The sequence below is a fragment of the Microtus ochrogaster genome, unplaced genomic scaffold (genome assembly GCF_000317375.1).
Source record: "Microtus ochrogaster isolate Prairie Vole_2 unplaced genomic scaffold, MicOch1.0 UNK26, whole genome shotgun sequence".
Taxonomy (NCBI): domain Eukaryota; kingdom Metazoa; phylum Chordata; class Mammalia; order Rodentia; family Cricetidae; genus Microtus; species Microtus ochrogaster.
Window position 1 is genome coordinate 2493087 of NW_004949124.1, and position 5364 is coordinate 2498450.

The 5364-nt window shown below is 46.3% G+C and overlaps 1 protein-coding gene across 3 annotated transcripts in view; it reads right to left on the minus strand.

Annotated features, from left to right (window-relative positions):
- Positions 1–4838, minus strand: part of Lclat1 (lysocardiolipin acyltransferase 1) — a 131271-nt gene extending 126433 nt beyond the window's left edge. Inside the window, exon 1 of one of the 3 annotated variants that reach the window (XM_005367948.1) lies at positions 4665–4838. The gene's annotated coding sequence lies outside the window, so the exon portion shown is untranslated. Of the gene's footprint in view, positions 1–4185; positions 4221–4643 lie in introns of those variants that run through there. The other 2 variants (XM_026789690.1, XM_026789691.1) reach the window with 2 other exon arrangements.
- Between the last annotated feature and the right edge of the window lie 526 nt (positions 4839–5364).

Genomic DNA, 5364 nt, shown 5'->3' on the forward strand with positions numbered 1-5364 from the left:
ATCATCCAGCCTATACACTGTCTAGTCTATATACCGTCCAGCCTATACACCGTCCGGCCTATATATATCATCCAGCCTATATATATACACCGTCCAGCCTGTACACTGTCTAGTCTATACACCATCCAGCCTGCATATACACCATCCAGCCTATATACTATACAGCCTATTTATACACCATACAGCCTATACAACATCTAGTCTATACACCATCCAGCCTATATATACACCATCCAGACTATACACCATCCAGCCTAAACTACTAAGCCTGGATTATGAAATGATCCTTAACTAGTTTCTTCTTTACATTCTGTTACCAAAGACACCTCTCCAGAACATAACGAGGTGTGGCACCTCATGTTAGCCTGTAATCCCAGCACTTGATAAGTGCTGAGGCAGGAGGATAACCTTGTGCTTGAAGCCAGCTACATAGCAAGGCCCAGGCCAGCCTGAGCTAGAGTGAGACCATGCCTCAAAAACACCCAATAAATAAAGAAGCAGAACAGAAAGCTGATCGTTTCACTCCATGTCTTAGTTAAGATTTCTACTGCCACCATAAAACATGACCAAAACCAATTAGGGAAGAAAGGGTTCATTTCAACTTACAACTCCGTCACAGTCCGTCACTGAGGAAAGTCAGGGCAGGAGATCAAGGCAAAGACTGAAGCAGAGGCCGAGGAGAACTCACGCTGCTAACTGGCTTGCTTCCCCTGGCTTTCTTATCCAACTCAGACTATCTGCCCAGGGAAAACACCACTCCCAAGCAGGCTGGGCCCTTCCACATCAATCATTAATCAAGACTGGGACCTAGAGGTTTGCCTACAGGCCATCTGATGGAGGTATTTTCTCAGCTGAGGTTCCTCTTCCCAGCAACTCCAGCTGGCCAGTTGACAGAAAAGCGCAAGTCTAGTTTAGCTCTAGACTTAAAGTTCTTGTGAAATCCATACTGCCAGGAGCATAAAATCAGTCCTAATCGAGAATTCCCAGCCTGGACCTAACTCTTCCTGTATCTCTCCCTGAAAGGATACACACACTCTCATTCTTCCGTGACAGCGTTCCTGTCTATGCACTGCTGGAGGCTGGTCTCCCTCATGCTCTGCTTAGCTCCCTTCCTCACTTAGCTAGGTCCATCCCAGCACATGCTCCCAGAGTTCTCTGTGCCTATCACTGTAAGTTAATCATCTATTCCTTCCCCACATCTTCAGATTGAACTTGGGTCTCTCCTTGACCTCAAGGATTAGATGAGGAATTAATTTTACATTTCAAGGAGGCAGAAAGATTCCAGATAGAATTATGAAACAATGAAATAACAGCCACTTTTATGTCATTTTTTTCCTATAAAGACTGAGAAAATATCCCAGCACTCAGGAGGCAGAGGTAGGCAGATCTCTGTGAATTCAAAGCAAGCCTGATCTACATAGGACAACCAGCAGCCATGGCTACACAAAGAAACCCTGACACAAGGGGGAAAAAAATCAAAAAAAGAAACAAAAAAGACTAAGAAAATTATTAGCTTATTGTTTAGTAATGAGTTATACTAAAACCAGTCTGTTTGTTTTTAAATTTATCCATCAAAGTATTCTCTCAAAGAATTTAACCAGAGTTGGGAAGACGGCTCAGTGGGTAAAGTGCTTGCTACACAAGCATGAGGAGCTGAGTTCAGAGCCCCAGCACCCAAGCAAAATCTCAGATCTAGCAGCATGTGCACGAATGTAATCCAAGCAACAAGAGGATGCCAGTCTACTCAATCAATAAGCATCAGGTTCAGTGAGACCCTTTTCTCAAAAATAAAGCCTTTACATGAACATGTACATGCCACACCCTACACACACATGCAAACACCAACACAAACGAATCTACTAAAAATTAAAACTATAAACTTGTGTTTCCTGGTAGTATTAGTTACAACTCTGCTTTAAAATAGTTTTTAAACATATTGGACATCAAAGCTGAGCAGAAGGCTGAGTGTCTATAACTGCCTAGAATTTGAAGCTATCGTGGATTACAGATCAAGTTCCAAATCATCCTGTCCTACAGATGAGATTGATGTCTTAAAAACAAAGTAAGCAGGGTGGTGGTGGCACACACCTTTGATACCAGCACTTAGGAGGCAGAGGCAGGCAAATCTCTATGATTTTAAGGCCAGCCTGGTCTACAAATCAAGTTCCAGGACAGCCAGGACTGCTACATATAGAAACCCTGTCTAAGAAAATAAACAAAAAAAAAAAGTAGAATTAATATACTACTTAACCAAAGTAATTGTAGCCACACAAATAATGAAGGATGCCAAAATAATGAATCATAATTGTTTATATAAGTAAAAGACCCTGAAAACTCAGCTCACATATTCCCCTTAGCATATGATACACTTGGATGCATATAGTGAAGGTATGGAAGAACACAGGAGCCAGCCCAGTGGTGCAGGACTGGAATTTCAGCTATTCAGAGGGCTAAGGCAGAAAGAAGATCACAAGTTCAAGTCCTTCCTGAGCTCCAGAATGAGTTCAAGGCTAATCTTGGCAACTCAATGAGACCCTGTCTCAAAATAAAAAAGGGCTGGGAATAGCTCAGTGATGGAACACTTGTTTAGCATATGCAAGCCTCAGCATTCAATCCTCAGGACAGGAAAAAAAAAAAGACAGGTGTGGGCGGCCACAATGTGGGCGGCCACAACGTGGACTCACAAAGCTAACTGAATGGTTTAGGACAACCGATGTCATTTGCTATAGTTTCTTCATCTGTTGATGCAATCACTTTACACTGGCGTTGAACAAGTGAGTGGACACAAGGCCCTTGACACACCACCAGACAGAGTAGAGCATACTAATACACGTCAATTCTTACCACTGTTTGTAAGTCTTTTAGATGCACTGCCCCGCCCCCTTACAAAACTTTAATGAAGACTGCTTGGCCAAGAATTGTCCTCTCCACTCAGAGACAAAACACCCCACAGAAGTACATAATTACCATATTTTAAGGAGCAACCTAGTTATCACTACATAAAACCTCAACACCAGGCCAAACTGATGCTATCTCCCCAGATTCAGTGTAGAAGAGTTCCCCTCCTGCCATCTGCAGCAGCCAGTCTTTACACTTGGTGGGAAAAGAGCAACCCCAACATTTGTTCAACTTAAGGTAGAAGCTATGTGGAAATCAGAGTGCCAGACGCACCCTGGGCACTCCTGAGACAGTAGCTATTGAGGACTAAAGCCAAGTGCACCTATAAATTTTAAATTCTTTTCCTAATTCAAACATGCACAAGTTTATGGGCTGGAGCTATAGTTCAATGCTTAAGAGCACTTACTGCTCTTTTAGGGGGTCAGGGTTGGGTTCCCAACACCCACATTAGGTGACTCAAAAACATCTGTAACTCCAGCTCCAGGAGGTCTCCACATTGCATGATACATATAAACTCACCAGCCTCAAATAGGCAAATAAAAATAACATTTTTAAATACACAAATTTTGCAAAGTCTATCATCAAAATAGTTTTTTGTTGTTGTTGTTCTTTCTGGTTGGTTAGTTAGTTGGTTTGGTTTTTCAAGACAGGGTTTCTCTGTGTAGCTTTGGAGCCTGTCCTGGAACTTGTTCTGTAGTTTAGGCTGGCCTTGAACTCACAGAGATCCGCCTGCCTCTGCCTCCCGAGTTCCGGGATTAAAGGCGTGCACCACCACCGCCTGGATAAAATAGTAGTTTTTTAAATAGTCCAAATACTTAAAACTTTTTATGACAAGATGTTTCTTTGCTGAAATACATGAAGGACGTGAATGAAAAGCATTTATCTTGGTAATCCCTTCGCCGACTTTCCTTCAACACTTTTCCGGAACTTAAACTGAATTGCAAAACTCAGATTTGTCTACATCCATTCAAAGCGCACCGAACACAGAGCGTGAACTTCAAAGGCGACTAATCCTTCAGCAAAGGTCGAGAAAACCAAACAGTTCCACAATCACAAGAAAACACCTTCTGTCTTTATTGCTTCTGGTCAAACATAATTTTAGATGTTAAGATAGAACCTAAAGGACAGAACCTGCCAGGTATCACGCCTACTTTCGCACCAATTATAAGGTACAATACAGAGACAAGAAGAACCACGGGTTGGAAGGCTAGCCCTTAGCAAGAGCATGTCTCAAAAGACAGAGAGAAAAATCAGCCAGCCTGGACGTCAGCCTCTAGCGTGGCCTACCTTTCCTTCGGTGGCACTGCTACCTAGACCTGGTGCACACCTCTCGCACCCGCGGCAAATAGGCGGCTTGACCCTTGGACAGCTTTCCCGTGGGTATCCCACGTGGGATATGCCAGCTTTGTGCACCTGGGATCCGGCCCCTGGCACACCTTAGGTGGTGTCTGGGGACCCAACAGCTCCCGGGGCCGCCAAGGTGTGGCGTGGACGAAAAGGTGCCTGTCCGTGAGCACAGACGGGGCACAAGACGACCCTTGTCCCACAGCCCGCTCGGCTCCGGAGGCCTCCGCCTCTCTCGAGTCGCTCGCTCTAACCCTCCCCCCAACTCCCGCGAGTGACCGTCCCTCGGGGGCCACCGGAGGAAGCGAGCGTTCAGGAAAAGCGGCCACGCCGCAGCTCCCCCTCCGCCCACTCGGGGAATCCCCTGGTCGCCGCCATGTTCCCCGCGCCCAAACCCGCACCTGACGCCGAGGGCCGCGCACCTGGGACACGCCGGGGAAACCGCGCGACGTCGCGGGGACACCAGAGAGAGACCGCGACTCCACGGGGGTCACAACCTACGAGCAAAACCCGCCGCTAATTCATCCCGAAACGGGGAGGCGTCCAGCCCGTCGCCTTAGTAATGCGTCCCGCCAGCCTCCACCATGATTGGCTGCGGGCGCTGTGACGCAGAGGCGTCCCCGTCTACGTAGAAGCCCTTGTGCTGGTCGCTCCGCCCCTGCTCCGCAGCCGGGAGAGACCCTGACGTCGTCTAGGCTTCTTTAAAGGGGCCGTGCCCAGATCATGGTCTGGCCTGCAACAGAAGACTGGCAGAGAAAGCGAGATCGGAATTAAGTAAAGGCCTCTCTCTGTTCCGGGGAGCCCATTTGCTGCATAAAGGATAACAAATCTAGAGCGCTCATTAGCAAGCCTAATTCTTACGGTCCAAATCAAAGAGCAAATTAGCATCCAGCCAGTCCTAGAACCAGGGTCCTGATGGCCTAAAACGAAAGGCACCTTCGAACTCTGAGGTTGCCTAAAGGAAAACAAATCCTAGGCACTAATTTCTAAGCCTTGCTTTCTTGCCCCAAATCAGAATACAAATCCACGGTTCATAGAACAGAACTGTTGCTAATCAAACGTGTTTGCTCAGCTCTCAACTTTTCCTCCCCTGGACACTTTGTTTGTTTGTTTGTTTTAGCA